General features: G+C 35.5%; 1 protein-coding gene across 8 annotated transcripts in view; it reads right to left on the minus strand.

The window, feature by feature from the left end:
- SNX29 (sorting nexin 29) overlaps window positions 1-21,684 on the minus strand; it is a 718,720-nt gene that overhangs the window by 386,244 nt on the left and 310,792 nt on the right. The window contains exon 18 of one of the 8 annotated variants that reach the window (XM_074196451.1): window positions 1-21,684. This exon is cut by the window's right edge and continues 9,004 nt beyond it. The exons of the other annotated variants lie outside the window; for them this stretch is intronic. The gene's annotated coding sequence lies outside the window, so the exon portion shown is untranslated. 8 annotated transcript variants of the gene reach the window in all.

A 21,684-nucleotide genomic window follows, 5' to 3' on the forward strand; every position in this document is an offset into this window, starting at 1 on the left:
ACACACACACACACACACACACACACACACACACACACAAATGCACTCATATACACCAAACACTCATAAAAAAGAACAACAAAGCAAATAGCTACCCTGAATTTGCTTTTCATTTTGTTTTGTCATTTTTCAATTTTTTTAAAAGAACAGATCTGATATCCTGAGAAAAATGTCTTATTCTAAGATTTATCTGCTTCACCTGGTCTTCATTACTTAATCCTATGTTATCAGTCTTAGTCACTGATTCACTCCCTCTGCCAATATTCAGTCAATTCTTTTCAATCCTATAATCTCTTGCTTATTCAAGTTTGTCTCCTTATACTGAAACCAACTGCACAGCCAGAAAGAATGAAATGTTTTTCTTCATTGCCTTTTGAAATCTCTTTTTAAGAAATGTAAATCTAAAGAGAGAAAAAATGAAAGTTGATAGAAAGCATAGTACTTTATGTACATATTCATTTCCCACTGTCCTTCCCCATCAGCCCATCCTTACCTCCATCCCTCAGTTTCCAATAAATCATCTTCCCATCCTGGCTAAAAATGCCTACACTACAGATATAGGTACATTCTGAAGTTCCAAGGACTTACCTTAATTCTAAAGCTCAGAATTAGTGCTAAATATTTCCAACTCTATCATTAAGAGAGACTAGACCATATGTTCCCTTTGCAAAAGGTTCCTAATATGCTATATAAATTTGTAGAAGGGATTAAGAATGGTTCCCAAAATTGACATAGGAAAGAAGAGAACACATTTTTTATGTTTATCTTGATTTTAAATTTTCATTCATTATTTTAATTAATTTAGCCCTGTTTTCAAGAAGAAATTATACAGTATTACATGTCAATATATGAGCCAACTATATTTGTTTGATTATGGGTAAAATATCTTCTTTCTTGGTATCTAAAATTCAAAAGGTTGCTACCTATTATTCAAACACAAAGTTGGTTATTCAAATTCAAGGACCTGCTTTTAAGGTCATTGAAAAGGGCTTTTATAATATGATGAAATCTGTAGCAGGTCATGAAGAAGATGGTGCAATTTATCCCTTTATCACTGTTTTTCTCTGCTTGAAAAAGCCCAACCCTGAAGATAATGGAGCTTAAACTGTTTGCCTGGTACATTCTCTAAAAGTACTGGCTGTTCACTGGCAAGCCCTCCCTCCTTCAGTGCTCTCTCTCCCTTCTTCCCCTGTGCTTTTTGGAACTTTTAGTCCATTTCAAGGGTCAACTTAAGTTTCACCTCATATAAGATGCCTGCCCTGATATTCTCAAGTATTAGGGCTTCTACAATCCTCTCCCTACACTTCTGTAGGGCAAATTCTGATCTACCTCCATTTCTTCATGTAGGGGTACCTAATGGAATGAAAAGGATGAGATGAACAAAAGAGAGTATAATGAAAACAACAAACATAAATTTGAACAGTATTTGAGGGATAGTGAAGTATAGAAGGAAGGACCTGTCATGCTATGATCAACATCTACCAGAGATCAAGACCAAATATTTTGCACATTTTGTTAACCCACCTTTTCCAGCCCCAATAGAAAAGAAGGAGTTTATACCCTTTAAGGCACAAACTGTTAAGTTTTTATCTTTATATTCCCAGTGCCTAGTATAATATACCTGGAATATAAGTTCTTAATAAATATTTGTTGAATTCAATTGAATTGACTTTCACTACTTACTTCAAAAACAATTCCAGATTAAATATGAGTGAATATGGATCATAACTTATAAAATTAGAACCATACAAGAACTTCATTTTTCAAATAAGGAAACTGAGGTTAAGTTATGTAACTTGAAGAGCTAAGATTTGAGTCCAAATCCAGCACTCTTTTCTCTGCATAATGCTAGAAAGGTGAGTCTCAAGAATGAAAGGACACTTCCAGGATGCACTGGTGGAATTCAATGTTCTTAACATTATCAAAAGTTATATTGTAATGTTCAAATTTAGGAAAAGATCCAGACCCTACAAGAAAATTACAATTTCACATAGAAAATTCACTAAAACCACATGAAACTGGTCTATACTTAATAGACAATCTTTTCAGTTTCAATCATTAGTTAATGATAACTTAAATATAAATAACTATATGTTCAACCCCCCATTCCCCCCAAATCAATGAATCAACAAGTTTCTATTAAATTTCTATGGTATGACTGGGTTAGGTTATGGTGTTGACAATGGGAATAGGGTTGGCAATTAAAGATAGAGACAGAGGTTTACTGAATGACTTCCTTCCCCTGCTTCCTGGGATTTTAAGACTGTTCAGGATTTATTGTAAAAATATTACAAAATAAACAGGTTAAAACTTCTCTCTTCAGTCAACAAACACTTAAGGACAGGGCAAACAACAAAAGGCTGGGGGAGGTTGCTTGGGAGATAGAGACAGAGACAGAGGGATATAAAAAGAAACCCAGACAATCAGGGAGAGCTGACTAGGACAGAGAGAGCAGACCAGTCCAGCCCAGGTTTGATAGCCTTGTCCATTATCTTGGCATTGAGGGCAAAAGGGGAAATCTCTCCCCCCCTAATGTGACCAAAACCAGGGAGGAAGTTGAAAGCAGGGAATGAGGAGACAGGATACAAATTTTACATTTAACAATGAAACAACAGGAGTCAATTTACATCTCAAGAGTAAAAAGTCTTCCACCCTTTAACAAGATTTAATAGCATTAAAGATTACAAAATTTGTTTCTGATTATAAATTTTCTACATTCATAATTCTCTGCATCAATGGGGGATACAAAAGAAGTAGAAAGAAGGGTCTCTTAAAGAGCTTAACAATATAGCTGGGGGAGGGTGAAAGAAACTATACAACCACAACAAGAATTTATGTCCAAGACCTACTATGAAGAAGTACTTAGTTCTAGAGCTCCAAAGTACAAAAAACAAGTTCCTGACTTCGAGGAGATTAGTCTACTATGACAATGAAATAAAATAAAAGAGGAGGTTAAAGAGAGGGATCAGCTTAAGAGAGTATCTTAGTTTCAAAGATTGGGAGGTACATCTACACCAAGAACACAGATGACATATATATAGGTATATGACATATATATATAGGTATATATATATGAATGTTGCTGCTGCATCTTTCAGAGAAGTCTATGTGACTTACATCTAACAAATAAGATTGTTGTGGAAATTTTTGCTTGGAAATCCAAAATTTAGACTTATACCATGTCTATGTATAATTCACAGTCTTACTAGGTATAGTAAAATAATGTTAATGAAGTTATCTATTTGCTTTCTGTCTTTTTTTAAAGTAATAATCCTTTTTTTTTTGTTTATGCAATATTCTTATCTTTGAATCTTCTACCTGAGGCTGAAAAACTCTATTCAACATATTTATAAATCATGGTGTGTCCCTGTGGCACAATATATCAATAACCAACAGCCAGTTTCAATGATTCAGGGATACAAGAAGTCAGCTTAATAAGACTTTCTCAAAGGAAGCTCTCTGCCTACATCCAAAGAGCCTTTCTGCAGACAAATGTATTCTATTAAAAATTCAGGGCAACTAGAAATTCTCAAAGTACAAGCTTGCAAAATGCTACAGGTCGGCTTCTGGCCAAGATGGCGGAGAGAAGACAGTCACAGTTCTAAAATCTCCTGATCTTTTCCCCATCTATCACATGAAACAAACCTCTTAAAAGAAATCTGACCCACAAAAGCCAAAAAGAAAAGCCAGGAGAAAGAACATCTACCTCAGGATTTGTCTCCAGCAGCAGCTTTGGCCGAATTTGGGTGGGTGAGTCTGGGCTCAGAGAGAGGATCAGCCCCATCAGCCAGATTAACAGCTGAGTTGGAACCAGGAGTCTGAGGGACCTGAGAGCTGGCCCTGCTGGATTAGGGTGAGGCTGGACCACAAGGGCATGAGTCCACGGGGGCATGAGTCCCTGAGGGAGAGGAGGCGCTGGTGTTGGAGCTGTCCCCCTGGAGATCCCGGGCAGGGCTGGGGGGAGAGTTCTGGAACAGGAAGGTTTCAGACACCATCCCTGGGCTCCTCTGGTCTGAGTCCCATTACAACTCAGACCTCTTCCCTAACAAACAAATGCAAACTACTTCTGCCTCAGGCCCAGGTGTGTGAGCAGAAGAAGCAGCACAGCTGAGGAATGACCTCAGGCCAGGGTAAAGCCCACCATGGATTGAAGGCAAAAGAATTCAAAAGCTCCAACCCCACCCTTCAAGCAAAGGGAGAAGGCCTCAGTCAAGGTCAAAGATACTCCAGAGAAAGCAACCAACACCTCCTACGGGCCAGCCAGAGAAACTGCACTCAGTGAGTAAAGCCTTTAGCAATCCCAAGCCCCTGTGAACCAGCCCCTCCCCAGCTCAGGTCTTAGCAAAATGAAGAAGGGTCAGCGGAAATGTGGATCCATAGAAAAATTCTTGGAAAGGAAAGACCCTAAACACAGAGAGACCTGGAATTTCTGAGGAGAATACAATCTGGTCTTCAGCATAGAAAGACTTCCTTGAAGAAATAAGGAAGGAGCTTAAAGATTTGGGAGAGACAATACCTTGCAACAAGAAAACAAAACCTTAGAAAGTACAATTGGACAAATATGAAATGAGAAAAAATTTCTCAGATCTTCAAATGGGCAAATGCAAAAAGAATTTAATTCTCTCAAAACCTCAATTGGTCAAAAGGAAAGCTCTTTCAAAAGTAGAATTGACCAGCTGGAAAAGGAGTTGCAAAAGGTTAATGGAGAAAACTCCTCCCCCCCAAAAATGAATGGAGTCTACAGAAACTAATGACTCCTTGAGACAGCAAGAGTCAGTTAAACAAAATCAAAAAATTGAAAAAATAGAAGCAAATTTAAAATACCTCATCAAAAGTTTTTAAATTTGTTTCTATAGATCGAGATTCTGCCCCTGGAACAGGACTATGGGGCTCTGACCACAATCAGATCCTGATCGCAGTCTAGGCCCCCCCAAAAAGAACAGCAGGGGCCCCCCACCTCAGCCCTGTGGCAGAGGGGGGTGCTTATGGTCATTCACAGACCAGGAGGGAGGACAGAGCCTCACACACTGAGACCCTTGGGGGAGTGTCCCAAAAGCTCAGGAAGCACCCCAAACCAGGCCCAGGCTGGGAAAATGAGCAAGCAGAGAAACAAAAGGAAGACTATTGAGAAATATTTTGCAAATAAGCCCAAGAAGGATCAAAATACTCAGTCTGAAGATGAGGAAGCACAAGGTCCTGCATCTAAAGACTCCAAGAAAAAACAGAAATTGGGCTCAGGCTATGACAGAGCTCAAAAAAGACTGAAAATCAAATGAGGGAGTTGGAAGAAAAAGTGGGAAAAGTAAGGAGAGAGATGCAGGAAAAACATGAAAATGAAGTCAGCAGCTTAGTCAAGGAAATCCAAAAAAATGCTGAAGAAAATAGCATGCTAAAAACCAGCTTAGGTCAAATGGATAAAACAGTTCAAAAAGTTATTGAGGAGAAGAATGCTTTAAAAAGCAAAATTGGCCAGATGGAAAAAGAGATAAGAAAACAAATCTTTCAGACAAAGAACAGAATTCAGGGAGATTGATGAATTTACCAGAAATCAGGAATCAATACTTCAAAACCAAAAAAATGAAAAATTAGAAGAAAATGTGAAATATCTCATTGAAAAAACAACTGATATGGAAAACAGACTAAGGAAAGATAATTTAAAAATTACTGGAATACCTGAAAGTCATGATCAGGAAAAGAGCCTTGACATCATTTTCAAAAGAATTACTACAGGAAAATTGCCCTGATATTCTAGAAGCAGAGGGCAAAATAGAAATGGAGAGAATCCACCGATTCCCCCAGAGAAAGAGATCCCAAAAAACCAACCCCTAGGAGTATTATAGCCAAGTTCCAGAACTCCCAAGTCAAAGAGAAAATATTACAAGCAGCCAGAAGGACACAGTTCAAATATCATTGAGCTGCAGTAAGGATCACACAGGACTTAGCAGCAGCTACACTGGAAGCTCATAGGGCTTGAAATACAATATACCGGAAGGTAAAAGAGCTTAGAATGCAGCCAAGAATGAACTACCCAGCAAGGCTGAATGTCCTCTTCCAGGAAACTTTCAATGAACCAGGGGAATTTCAAAGGTTCCTTTTGGAATGGCCAGAGCTGAACAGAAGGTTTGATCTTCAGATACAGGACTCAGGTGAAGCATGGAGATTGGAGGAGAGGGGAGAAATATGAGGGACTTAATGAGGATGAACTGCATGTATTCCTGCATAGAAAAATGACACTGATAATACTCATATGAACCTTCTCAGTTAATAGAGCAGGTAGAGAGAGCTTTTACAGTTGAAGCACAGGAGAAAGCTGAATTTGAAGATAAAATATGGTGTAAAAATGGAGTCAATAGAAAAAAAGGGAAATGGAATGGGAGAAAGAAAAAGGAGAGGGGGAATAGTCCAAGATATTTCACATAAGATTTTTTTATTACAATGAGCTATTGCAATGATATGGAAGGGGGGAGGCAAGGGGGAATGAGGGAATCTTTGCTCTCATCAGAGATGGCTAGGAGAGGAAACAGCATATTTACTCAATGGGGTATAGACATCTGGAGTAAGAAGGAGGGGGGAGCAGGGGGAAGGGGTGGGGATGTGAATAAAGGAGGAGAGGATGGACCATGGGGGGAGAGTGGCCAGATATAACACATTTTCTTTCTTACTTCATTCAAGGGGCTGGGATTGGAAGGCCTGCCCAGGACCATAGGGCCAGGTGGATTCTGGGTGGTATGGGGGCTCAAGGCTTCTTGGCCCCAGGACTAGGGATCTGTCTGCTGAGCCAGTCAACAACCCTACAGCAGAGTCAGAGTGAAAGGAGAGAGAGAAAATAGAGTACATGGTAGTGGAGAAATAAGAAAGGAGGGAGTTGCGATCAGCAATGGCAAAGGTGGAAAAATATGGAAGTAACTTCTGTGATGGACTTATCATAAAGAATGGGATCCACCCATGACAGAGTTGTTGGTGTTAGAACAAAGACTCAAGCACACTTTTTGTTATTATTATTTGGGGGAGGGTACAGGGCAAGTGGGGCTGGATGGCCTGCCTGGGGCCATATAGCAGGGTGATCTTTGGGTGTCTGGGGCCAGATTTGGACCCAGGTGCTCCTGGCTCAAGGGCCAATGCTCTGTCTACCACCCAGTCACCCCATACTATCATTACTATTTTATTTTTTTTTGCGTCTTTTTTTTTCTTCTTTTTGGTTTTTGCAGGGCAGTGGGGATTGGGTGGCTTGCATGTCACACGGCTGGGTGATAGTTGGGTTTACGATGCTGGATATGGGCTCTGGTGCTCGGGGCTCCAGGGCTGGTGCTTTGTCCATTGCGCCACCTGGCCATACCTACAATTATTACTATTATTTTTTTTTATTTTAATTTTTTTTCTCTCCCCTTTACTTTTTTCACCCAAACAAGTCTATCTATATTCATGGGGGAGGAGGGGTATTTTGTTTACTTGTAAACAAGAATATTTTATTAATGTAAAAAAACATTTGTACAAAATGAGAATAAAAAAATAAATTAAAAAAAAGAAATATTAGCTTCAGCAATAAGAGAAGAAAAAGAAATGGAAGGAATTTGAATTGGGAAGGAAGAGACAAAACTCTCACTCTTTGCAGATGACATGATGGTCTACCTAGAGAATCCCAAGAAATCATCCAAAACACTACTGGAAATAATTAGCAATTTTAGCAAAGTTGCAGGTTATAAAATAAACTCTCATAAATCCTCAACTTTTCTTTATATGTTTAGCAAGATACAGCATGAAGAGCTAGAAAGAGAAATCCCATTCAAAGTAACCTCAGACAATATAAAATATTTGGGAGTCTATTTGCCAAGACAGACTCAGAATCTTTTTGAAAACAATTATAAAACACTTCTCACACAAATTAAAGCAGATTTAAATAACTGGGCAAATATCAACTGCTCATGGATAGGTAGAGCTAATATAATAAAAATGACAATTTTACCAAAACTAAACTATCTATTTAACACTGTACCAATCAAAATTCCAAAAAATTTCTTTAATGAGTTAGATAAAATTGTAAGTAAATTCATATGGAGAAATAAAAAGTCAAGACTTTCCAGGAGCTTAATGAAAAAAAGTATAAAAGAAGGTGGCTTAACCCTACGTGATCTAAAATCATATTATAAAGCATCAGTCATCAAAACTGTTTGGTATTGGCTAAGAAATAGAGTGGTGGACCAGTGGAATAGACTAGGTGTAAAAGCAGGAGATGATTACAGTAATCTGCTGTTTGATAAACCCAAAGAGTCCAGCCATTGGGATAAAAACTCCCTCTTTGATAAAAACTGCTGGGATAATTGGAAGTTAGTATGGAAGAAACTTAGATTAGACTAACACCTCACACCCTTTACCAAGATAAGATCCAAATGGTTACAGGACTCAGACATAGGAAACAATACTATAAGCAAATTAGAAGATCAAAGATTGGTTTACCTGTCAGATCTATGGAAAGGGGAGCAGTTTATGACTAATGAAGAGATGGAGAACATCACCCAAAAACCAATTAGATGATTTCAATTACATTAAATTAACAAGTTTTTGCACAGGTAAAACCAATGTAATCAAAATCAAAAGAAAAGTAGTAAATTGGGAAACAATCTTTACAACTAATGATTCTGACAAAGGACTCATTTCTAAAATATACAGAGAACTGAGTCATATTTTTAAAACAAAAAGCCATTCCCCAATTGACAAATGGTCAAAGGATATGCAAAGGCAATTTACAGATGAGGAGATCAAAGCAATCCATAGCCATATGAAAAAATGCTCTAAATCATTAATTATTAGAGAAATACAAATTAAAGCTTCTCTGAGGTACCACCTCACACCTCTCAGATTGGCCAATATGACCAGGAAGGATAATGATCATTGTTGGAAGGGTTGTGGGAAATCTGGGACACTATTGCACTGTTGGTGGAGCTGTGAACTCCTCCAAGCCTTCTGTGCATACCCTTTGACCCAGCAATACCACTCCTGGGTCTATATCCTGAAGAGATGATTAAAAAGGGTAAAAACATTACTTGTACAAAAATACTTATAGCAGCTCTGTTTGTGGCAGCAAAGAATTGGAAATCAAGTAAATGTCCTTCAATTGGGGAATGGCTTAGCAAACTGTGGTATATGTATGTCATGGAACACTATTGTTCTATTAGAAACCAGGAGGGATGGGATTTTAGGGAAGCCTGGAGTGATTTGCATGAACTGATGCTGAGTGAGATGAGCAGAACCAGAAAAACACTGTACACCCTAACAGCAACATGGGAGTGATGTTCAACCTTGAAGGACTTGTTCATTCCATCAGTGCAACAATTGAGAACAATTTTGGGCTGTCTGCAAAGGAGAGTACCATCTGTATCCAGATAAGGAGCTGTGGAGTTTGAAGAAAGTGCAAGGACTATTCCCTTTAATTTTGAAAAATACAGATCTTATTGTCTGATCTTGTCACCTCTTAGACTTCTCTTCTCTTCTTTAAGGATATTTCTCTCTCATCACACCCAATTTGGATCAAGGTACAACATGGAAACAAAGTAAAGACTGATATTGCGGGGTGGAGGGAAGCAAGATGGAGGGAAAATTGTAAAACTCAAATAATATCTTTAATAAAATTTAATTTAAAAAATAAAAAAAATGCTACAGGTCAAAACAACCTGTTTACTTCATAGAAAAGAATTATCACATCAAAAATTAAAGTCAATTCAGTTAAATGCAAGACAGTCTATTGTTTTTGAGATAATCTACTAAGGATAGGGATTCAAAAGTGTATGGTACTTGAACATTTCTATTCACAAGATGCTTATAATCTAGTAAGGAGTAGGGAGAAATATGGAGATAGAAAAGGTAAATAAATTAATATCTACCATATAAGGCTGATTTTTTTTGATGTTTTTATCCATCATTCTGGAAGAAGATCATTTCATCAGGGAGGTGATGCCATGACAAGCACATGAATTGGATTTGAGTGAGGGGGTGCTGTGCTAAGTCATCAGCCTCACCTTCTTCTCCAGAGCCATCTGGGTCCAATGACCAGATATGAATCAGGATGACTGGAGACAACCCTGGATGTGAGGCAATCAGCGTTAAGTGATTTGCCCAAGGTCACATGGCTAGGAAGTATCAAGTGTCTGAGGTCAGATTTGAACTCATTAAATTATCAGTTTCATAACCGGTAAAAATCACGTTTTACTCATCTTGATTGTTTCCACAACTCACTAGCACAATGCCCTGGCACATGGCTGTCACTTAATTAGTCAGTAAGTCAACAATCATTTACTATGTGCCAAACACTGTGCTATGCAATGAAATAAAGAATGGTAAAACACTGCCCCTCAGAAAAATATTTATTAAATCAATGATCTTTTTAGCCACTTTTCTTCTGCCTCATGAACGTTACTTGTTGGATTGAGAATCTTATAGGTTTTTTTTTAAAAACCCATTAGCCTTAGTCTGAGTAGATGATGAAGTTAGTTGGAAAACTCTCCAATGATTACAAAATATTAAAGCAGTGATGAAAAAAATAGCACCAAATAGTCATAATTAACATATAGCCAGAAAACAAGAGGGCTGAATTACCTGTCAAATATCTGAATCTGAGCAATTTGGCAGGGTACATTGTTTACTGGCTATTTACTGGCACATTGTTTACTACATTACTTCAATTAATAATTCACAAACTACTGAAATATTGTTCAGACAACAAGGGAATACTGCTATAGACTTTCTAGTGTTAAAATTAATTACTTCATATATGTGTGAATTCTAATTTATATATACATGTTCCAAAAGTATTTAGTTTTTATTATTTTTTCTTTCACTTCACTATAATTTTAATTACCATAAAATAACTAATATATTAAAAATAGTTTCTTGTGATCTTTTTAAAGAACTAATTCTAAAGCACAGAAGGAGCAAAAGACTTTGAGTCAGAATATCTAGATTAAAATCTTGTGGTTGTTACCTACAAAATAAGGTTCATAACCTGAAGTCCATCACCTAACCTCTCAACTTTAATTTTTTTTTAGTTTAAAAAAGGTGGTGACTCTTATTACCTAAGACATAGGGTATAAATAGGAGCAACTGAGATAATGCATGTAATAAAATTTAGCTACAAATAGCAAAAAATAATAGCAACAGCAAATATTTTGTTTGTCCTCACCATGCAAAATATGGCTTATGTATTCTGTCAGATGCTGAAAATTATTATATTGTTACCTAAAAATAAGTCTATAAAAGTGACTTTGTTACAGTGGCACCTTAGTAAAGATTACTACACTGATTTACAAAAAATAAGTTTTCTTCCCCCCCCTGGAAAATCATTGAGGTAACTGTAGAATACGGACATTTAGAGGGAAAAAGAATGGATTAGAACACCATGAATTAAATGCAGAAAGGATTTTAGAAATCATCTAACCCCTAAGACCCTTTTTTCAAGAGTTCCACAAAATCAAATTGTTTTAATAATAAAAAGATACTTAAATTTCTAATGTAAATAACAAGAGATATAAGCTGAGCAAAGAAAAGCTCTGGGCAGAAGGAGGGTTATGTTCAATAATTTTTAAGAGAGCAAAAGGGTCCTGAGACCAAAAAGTTTTGAGAAGCGCTGAACTAATCCAACCTCAGGCCCAAGGTAATACAATAAGTAGCTAATAAGCCAGAATGCAAACAAACAGGTCAAAAGAGTGAGTAGTAAATAGAAAAGTCAAAATTTGAACCAGGTTCTCTGACTCAACTCAAACCCCAACACTTTCCATTAAATTACTCTAAAACAATTTCACTAAGGAATTTAACATTAAAAAAAAAGTTTAGCCCTGGCAACTCTTGTCAATAGCAAAAACTTCAGTAGTAAAATGCAAATATCTTATATAAACCTTAAAACTTCCAGTTAAATTTAATAGCTTTACTAGTTGATAAAGGGCTTCTTGTAAAGTGGGTAGCAAATCCTGAAAAGACTGTAGGTGTTATATAAATGCTAGTTCTTATTATTACTATCTGAGGTACTCAATTATGATTCACAAATGAAATAGCAGAATCATATGACAGACACAAAATTCTCAAATGTGCAAAAGGATCTGTGATCTCAAGCAACAATTTGGAAGACCGCTAAGCAATAGAGGTCCAGCCCATTCAAACCTGCCCAGCCTATGCAACTCTTGTCCAATATCAACCATAAATTCACCACAGAAGGTCCTCTCAAGGTATTGGATACTTGTCTCATATTCTGTTGACATGAAAGATAACTGTGGAGCACTCATCATATGACTATCATCCTAGCTTCTGGCACCTAATTCAAACTTTCTTATTTTCTTTTTCTTTCATAACATCTTTAACTCTTCTTTTTCTTCTTCCTTATTAGTTATATGTTGTAGCCTACACATTCACCATGTGTTTCTCCCATGACTCTTTGTATGATACTCATTTTCACTTCAAAAGATCTTACTGGATTCCATGTCTTACAGAAATGCAGTAACACTAGTAGAATGTTGGTATTAAAAAGATAAACTTTTGTTTCCAGAAATTTAGACTCTTTAAAGAAGTCCTGTAATTTTAAGACAATCTGACCTGCTCATCTCCTTTTTTTTTGGGGGGGGGGGCAAGCCAATGAGGTTAAGTTGCCCAAGGTCACAGAGCTGATGTCTGAGCCGGTAATTAAATTCAGGTCCTCCTGACACCAGTGTCAGTGCTCTATTTACTGTGCCACCTAGCTGCCCCTGCTCATCTCCTTTTGTTCCATTCTGGGCCCAATTCACTGTCCACTTACACTAACTGATCCTGCTATACATAACAATATCCACTGTACATTGTCCCAACAACATGATGTCATTGGTCTTCTTCAAGTATGAAGTATGAACATCAATACAGTGATAAACAAGGTCTGTAGTTTATACATTCCAATACATACCATAATATGGACAATATATTTTTTTTATCCACTTAGTTTTTCCTATAAAGATGGTAATTAAAGCTATAGTATAACAAAGCAGTCAGCTTGTTGGCACACTGGCCTTTAAGTCAGGAGGACCTGAATTCAAATGTAGCCTCAGACATTTGACACTTATTAGTTGTGTGACATGGACAAGTCACTCAATCCTGATTGCCTCATATCCAGGGCCATCTCCAGTCAGTTTATCTGGCCACTGGACCCAGATGACCCTGGAGGAAAAAGTGAGTCTGGTGACTTAACACAGCACCCCCTCACTCAAATCTAGTTCATGTGCTTATCCTGGCAGCACCTCCCTTGATGTCATGGTCTTTTTCAAGAATGAAGGACAAACATCATCATAACAAGCATTTTCACATAGAATTTTAAGGTTTGCAAAACACTTAACAAATATCTTATTTTAAGCTTCCTACAACTCTACAAGGTAAATGTTCTTATCGTTCCAATTTTACAGATGAGGAAACTGAAGCAGGAAGAGATTGAGTGACTTGCCAGAATCATTACAGTTAGTGTCCAAGACAAAATTTGAATTTGTGTCTTCCTGATTCCAATCTATAAACATTGCTCCACCTAGCATACAGGATAATTGTTCTAATATGACATTCTTCTTCCTGAGTAAATTGACAAGCTATCAAAAAGGAGGTAATATTACTCAGCAGTACTTCTCTACCCTATAGAACTGATAATAAATGACCACCCCTTGTTTATAACTTTCTCTTTAAAGGAAGACTTATTTTCTTTTTAATACAATTTATAACTTTGTTATATACCTCCAAGGGAAGCCTTATCTCATCATGCATGCCTTCATTCATTCTACAGGGAGTGTTTGCCTGTGGCAAAGTGCTACTTTTTCTGTTATTTTTCATCATTTTCATCATAAGGATATACCTTCAAGCAAGGTCTTCAAGTACTGTCTAAGATTTCTAAACATATTTAGATACCACACACAATTTCTTTTTTAAAATTTATTTTTTCCAACTACATTCAAAGATAATTTTTAACATTCCTTTTTGTAAGATTTTGAATTTCACATATTTTCTCCCTCTCTCTTTTCCCTTACCCCCTTTTTCCCTTGTGAGGCAATTAGTTATGTGATTTGTCCAAGGTTACACAGCTAGTCAGGTGTCTGAGGCTGAATTTGAACTCAGGTCCTCTTGACTCCAGGGTCAGTGCTCTATCCACTGCACAACCTAGCTATCCTAATCTGATATAGGTTATAACATATATAACTATGTTAAAGATATATAAGTTACATGGAAATTTCAACATCAATTTCATTATCTCTGATTTTTTTTCCCTTCAAATAGATATCCAAATCAGTTGCTGCACTTTTCAGGCTTGTTAGCAAAAAGCTGTTTTGTGTTTGAACATTCACAAATATTCCATTTGAAATATTCATTTCCCAAAGTTACACCTTCAACTACTCTGCCCTTAACAAGAGTTCTCCATTTGCTTACTCCTTATCCATGTTTAATCATATACTTTTCTAATTGCTTTATTTCAGAAGTGGTTTTAATATGGATAGCCATCTCAGTCCTGGCTACAGACGACTGATTTGAAAATCATTAGTGAAAATTGAGATGACTTTAGAAACTAAAATCTCCTCTAGTACATATTAATCAAGATGAGATTAATTTATGACATAGTGTGTTATATTCCTAGACACTTGGGATCAAAGCTACAAACTCCTGATACAAGACTGAGACAAAAGTCACAACTGTATCTCAGAGGTGCCCAGGATCCTAAGATAATGCACTTCCAACTTTAAACAGAACGATTCACATTGGTTCTTAGCTCTGCTGTTTATAGCCTATAATAATTTTAGATAAGCCACCTTCTCCCTCTAGGTCTTACTTTACTTGTCTGTTAAACATGAGGATTACTTCTAAGGTGCCTTACAGCTTTGTATCTATGACCTTATAACCCTAACCTTCCCTATGAGACCATGAAAGATGATCAACTCCCAGACTTGAAAACCTGCAAAAAGTGGTCTAGCTAAAGGTTACACTGAAGATCAAAAGTTCTTGACTCAGAATGCTTAAACTTCTTGTTCTAATATTCTTCTAAATGTATTTCAGGAAAATTGGTTTCTTTTGCTATCCTGTGTATTTTACTGTATGTTTCAAAACAAAATTCTGAGAAACCTGCTAAATAGGTCTACAACACAAAAAACCTTAAAAACCTTGGGTATAGATGTAATCAAATTTTTCTGTGGTGACTGGTGAGTTAAGGGGTGGTAGAAGTTCAAAAGGGAAAACTAACTCCTCAAATGGGATCACTTTTCTACTTTTCTCCTCATAAACAATGTCCAGAGTTCAGAAATTCAAATAATTTCAATGCAATTCAAATCAAAGTTTAATATGAAACAAATAAAAAGGGTAAATTATCCAAATTACAAAAATAATGAGTGATAATCACATCTTTGTCCAGTTTCTCATTTGTTCAATTAACTACTTAATCTTCAAGTAGAAAGAAAATATTCCAATTACCTATTTTTATAAGGAGAGATTTCTTTTAAAGTAGTCTCTATATTTGTCACTAAGGTCTCTCCTCTATTGGTCTCTCTGTCTCTCTGTCTCTCTGTCTCTCTCTCTCTCTCTGTCTGTCTCTCACACACACATACACAGACACACACAAGTACACCCTCTACCTTTGACCACTGACCTTCCTTTCATAGTCCCCTTTTATACCTGTACCCTCATATACTCTCATCTATACATACAGTCTCTTATTTTTCTGTTTCTGTCTCTTTTCCTATCACTAGGAATTAATTTTCTGCAGTGGTTACTTGATAGTATGAGATAGATAGATAGATAGATAGATATAGATTGATTGATTAGATAGATATATGAGATAAAGTTATATATGTACATAACTATTTCATTTATTAAAAAATATGTTCACTTCTGCATCTGTGTAGTTGAAAGCAAAGGAAACCCATCCCTCCTCTTTGTATTCTTGCTCATGGTAGGCAGTGCATTGGATAGAACACAGGGACTGAAGTCAGGAAAACCTGAGTTCAAATCCATCAAAGACTCCAATATTTACTAGTTTTGTTACTCTAGGCAAGTCTCTTAAACCTCTCTTTGTCTCAGCTTCTTCATATGAAAAAGAGGAATAATCATAGTACCTGCTTCCTAGGGTTGTTTGTGAGGACCAAATGAGATCACTGCAAAGCATTTAGCCAGTAATAGGCAATGTTATATAATGTTATTATATTATTAGTCATTAAATTGTAGTAGAGAATAATAGCTTATGTACTTAAATGGTAACAATACCCTAACATGAATATTTAATTTATTATTAGATATTAAATAGTGATAGAGAATAATACTTCATACACTTGTATGCTAACAATACTCTATAATGAATTTTTTAAAATAATTTTTTGAAGTTAGTTAGGAAAGTGTCATTTTTCCTATTTTAAAGATAATGATGCTGTGAGCAGTTTTGCATATAGAGAAAATAGACCTAAGATCAGTAAAAACATGATAGTTCACAAATTCACAATACTTACAGTAAACTTTTGCTATGAAAGATAAGTGAGATTTTTCTCTTGAGCTAACAAGTATGCCATGAATTTTAAGCAACGACATGGGGAAGCAAGTCTGCTTTGTAGACAGATTAAAATCTCAGTTTTGCTACTAATGACCTATGTGAACCTGAGCATGCAACTTCAGGCTTCTGCGTATCAATTTTCTCATGTTTAAAATAAGAGAACTGACTAGAGCACTTCTAAGATACTCTCCACTTCTAAATTGTATAAACCTTTGGGATCCTGCTAACTAAGAGATAGCACCAAGAATATCTGTTTAAAAAGAAAATAGAAAAAAATCCAAATATCAATCACCAACATAGCATTTTGAAAAATGGGTCATAGTGTGTTATATTCCTAGACACGTGGGATCAAAGCTACAAACTCCTGATACAAGACTGAGTCAGAAGTCACATTTATAAAAAGAGAGGTGATTCTCAGAGAGGAAAGGTCTAGATAAGGCACTTGTTTTATGGAATTATTTGTTTTCTACAATTAGTTGCAGCCAAATCAATAACCCATTGTTTCTATGGCCTTTCTACTGGGACATGGAAATAGCTTTGTTATATAAAACTTCTGTAATGATAAGCTTGTAATGGGATTTTACCCAGAGTTTTCAAATAACATGAGACTGACAATATTCCATTTTAATTAGTCCCACTTTTATTTCCTTGTGTCATACTTACCCCATCTCATTCTAGGGCTCTCCATATCACTAAACTATAACTATACAAAATTATGGAATGTGATCTTGGGGGGAAAAAACCCCCAAAGATCTTCTATCCTAATTCTCTTAACATATTCACAGATATGTATCTATGTATCTATGTATATATATATATATGTACATATATATATACACACACACATATATATGTATGTGTATATATAATATAAATATTATTTTAAGAAACTATGGAAAAAAGTCAAATTAATAGCAAAAATAAAAATTGAACTCAATATCCTTTCAATTCAATCTTTTGTCCTTTCATCCCCCCCAAAAAAAGTCCCCAATACAATGAGGAAAATGCAATAAAGTTAATTACAAAAAAAGAAGTAATAGATGTGAAATATCTCATTGAGTCCAATACTGGTTCTCATTAGATTCACCTTGATTTCTTTTGGGCACTAAGCATCATATCACTGCATAAAAATCAACAATATTTTCCTATAGTTTATTAAATTAGATTTCTCTACTTCAAATTGGTCCTACCATTTGTATTCAAACTTGTACTTCACAAATGCTTCCCAATTTTAGCACCACTGTTCTTGTCAGCTTAGCCTCTTCTCCCCTCTTCACTCACACATCCCATTCTTATTACATCCTCTGACTTTGTTCATATTGTTTCCCATATCGGGTTGGCCCCGCTTAAGGCCTTAATCTTATATTCCCTTTAAAGCCAAATTAATACATGCCCAAATTCCATGAAACTATACTTAAATTTAAAGCCATAAAACCCTTCCCTTCTGTGAATAAAGAAAACATTCTGATCTATAACATATAATCTAGCACTAGATCAGTTTACATTGCCTTTTGTTACTGTCGAACTGCTTCATTACCAACATAATTTATCCCTCAAAGAGAGCATAGCCCCTTTAGAGAAGGAAATGTCGCTTCTACTCATATCTCTAAGAGGTCCAAATACTGCTGATCTCACAGCGGGCAAGTCTTTATTGACTTGCATTTAATAAATGCTATTTTCTTGGCTGGGTAAACACTTGCAGAACTCATCATATGGTTGTTGTGACAATGTCATTCAACTCAACAGGAATGCTGAACAAAGTACACACAAGCATAAGAAGCATGGTTATTTATATCCCTTACTAAGCCATTTCTGCCATATATGAAGCCCAGGGAAATTCCCCTTCAAAAAAATAGAAAGGCTCCTCAGTCAAGTTTGTCTCTTTGTTGTCAGGTACATTATAGATTTTTCCTAAAGTGACAGGCAAACCAAATGTATATATTTGCATGTATGTGTATGCATGTGTATGTAATGTGACCAGCACCCCCAAAGATCATATCACTTGACCGGCATTATAGCATTATCAGTTGGCCAACAACATATAATCATTATTAAACTTAAAAGTTACCTTCATTTTTGAATCATAGGGGAAATGGGATGGTAAAGATATAAAATGCATACTCAAAAAAATCTTGCATTTATGTGCAGCTAGCTCTAGACAAGAATTTCAAATACTATGTAATATTTTAATTTTCCTTCTAATTTAGTATAGAGATGTTAATATTATAAGACCTTTTAGAAGGGGGGGAAACAATTCTGAACATATACTGGTTGGTGACTGGTTATCTCCTTGAATATGCTTGCTTAGAAAGAATAAGTAATTTACATATATTAGAAAGAAAATCATGCTATTCTTTTATTTAATAGTCATAATTACAAATGATAATCATATATAGATATAAGATATAACATGTGTGCATAAATTTTAATTACATTTACACATACATTCATTTCATATAGAATTTTAGAATAAAAAGGAACCTTAAAGATTTCATCTAAATCAGTCTACAGATAAGAAAAATGAAGGCCAAAAAATGCTGCCCTTCCACTGATCATATAACTAGCTAGTTAATGGTAGAGCAGAGTCTAAAACCCACATCTCTTTCACTATAACTATGTTGCTTCTTGTCCTATTCTTTATAGTCAGAAAAGAAATAGTCAGTGGTCTAAATACAAACATATTTCATAATCTATCTTCTAATCATTTATCTAAAACTCAATCAGGAAGCTCAAGTTCAGGGAGGGACTAGAATGATTTACAAATGGAAGGGTCCTGAGAGGTAACCAATTTTAATCTCTTTAATTTTATAGTTAAATGACTTGTCTAAGGTCACTGAAATAATAAGAAGAACTGTATCAGAACTGGCCTGGTACAGTAAACCAAGTTTTTCTGTCTCCAGAGTCAATCACATATCACATGGCCCCTTCAATGAAAAGTAATGTTCATAACAATGACCTTGAGGCAATACAAGTCCCTGAAGTGACTTCTGAATCAAAAAATAGAAAAACTATGGTAAATAAGGTTTCATGCTAATTACATTCCAATTATTATGCTTAATTTTTTTAAAAAATAAGCCATGAATGTTTCATAAAATAGAACTTCTGGATAAATATGTATTTGCTGCTTGTATTTAAAAGTCCTTTCCACCCTTAATACTGAACAAATGAATTATACACTGTAGAGTCCCAGTTCTGGACTCCCTTATCCAACAAGGATTACAAAGGAGACAAGTACTACATCAAGACCTCCAAGTGCTCCATTTATTCACCAAAACACCAATGCCTAAATACTTTTCCAGTCTCTAATCAATTCCCACTCTCCTGGCACTTAGCAAGACAAGATTCTGGTGTTCAAGGACATCAGGTGAAGATAATTCACAATACTCTCATACACAATGGTTCTCATCAATACACCAATGTCTCCTTATTTTATATATATAGATTCAGCAATATTGCACTATAGTTTCCATCCAAGATTATTTAATAGATATATTGGCTGTTGATCTGCTCTTCCCTCCTTCACCTTCCTTCTTCAGAATACATTATTTCCTGCTAGGTTCATTTGTTTCATATCTTAGTGCCAGGAACTCAGAAATAAGGGTCAGGATTTAAATCTTGAAACTTCAAGAGTATAATACTCTATCAATTATCTTATTAAGGCAAAAGCTTTCTCTGAGTTCCTGATACTAAAAAATATCAACAATTCAAGTTATTACTATTAAATATTACTTACACACACTACACACCACTTCCAAGTCTACACAATGCTTTATATATATTATCTCATTTGATCTTCATCCCCATTAAATGTGTGAGGAAAACAGGTTCAGAAGAGGTTAATCACATGTCTGATAAGTGGTAAGACAAGGTTTAAAATGCAAATCATTTTATTCTCAGTTCAATATGTTTTTCACTATATTGCTATTGGAATTATTGCCAACTCAGTCTCAGAAAACTAACACTATCTTAATATCTCTGACAAAGTACATAAAGAACACAGTTCTAAAGTACAGGACTGACAAAAATCAGAGAGAAAAAAGCCTAATGTTGAACATGTATTTCAACTCACATTATATTCCTTCTTCTATAACCTTCATCTTTCACATTCATAAAAATAGAACGTTTGAAGATGCCACTGAAGCCAATGACTCTTTTATTCACTTTGTCTTTATTAGTCCAAATCAATATTCCAATCCCCAAAATATCTCAATATAGCATATTTTCATAAGGGAATCATTTGATATTCAGGACAGAAGGTTTGAGTCTTTTTGCTTTGGACAATTTTTTTTCTATTGATGTTGGAGTTAAATGTCAAACACTCATAATAAACTCAAAGGAATGTTTTTTTTCATTATTCTGTTTGAAAAAAAGTTGCCTTCCTAAGACTTTCTTTTAACCTAACATCATTTGAAATTTTCCAACCTATCACATATGGAACTAAGGTGAGATAGAAAGAAAAGGACCACCAATCGCTATTTTTCTATCTTTTATTCTATTTCTTTTGTTATATTTTTACTTCATTTATAACAGGCAAGAAATAAGCAACCAAGTATATTAAAATAAAGGGCAAGGGAAGGAGTAAGCAAGAATCAAAAGTGAGACAGTAAAAGAACAGAAAAATTGTTCTTTTTTTCTTCAAAAGGAAGGAAATCTCTAATAGTAACTAAGATTTATGGAGCATTTTATCATTTTTAAAGGATTTTACAAGATTTGATACTTACAATAATCCTTTGAGGTAATTATGACATATATTGTTAATCTCATTCTATAAAGAAAAGGAATCTTGCAATTCACTATTGAGATACAAATCATCCTATTCAAACATCTAAAATGCTTTCATATGTGAAGAACTTCTAATTAACTTAATGGAAGTTGTTGGGGGGGAAGGAGGGGAAACCTCACACCTATATTCTCCTTCAATTAAGTAATCAGTAGAAATGCTTTGGACAAAGTTCTTGGTCCCAAATTATGAAGTGTTCTCTAGTGACTGGAAAGTTCAAGCATTATCTTTTTAGAATACTTTCCTCAGAGCATTGTATTAAATAGTCTCAGAAAAGATAATCATAAAAGATAATATCAAATATAGGATAATATAATTTTGGGGGATCAAATCAGAAAATGCTTTTAAAACATTTTATTAATGGTAAAGTACTTTTAAAAGGTCAGTTTTT

The sequence above is a fragment of the Macrotis lagotis genome, chromosome 8, assembly GCF_037893015.1.
Source record: "Macrotis lagotis isolate mMagLag1 chromosome 8, bilby.v1.9.chrom.fasta, whole genome shotgun sequence".
NCBI lineage: Eukaryota > Metazoa > Chordata > Mammalia > Peramelemorphia > Peramelidae > Macrotis > Macrotis lagotis.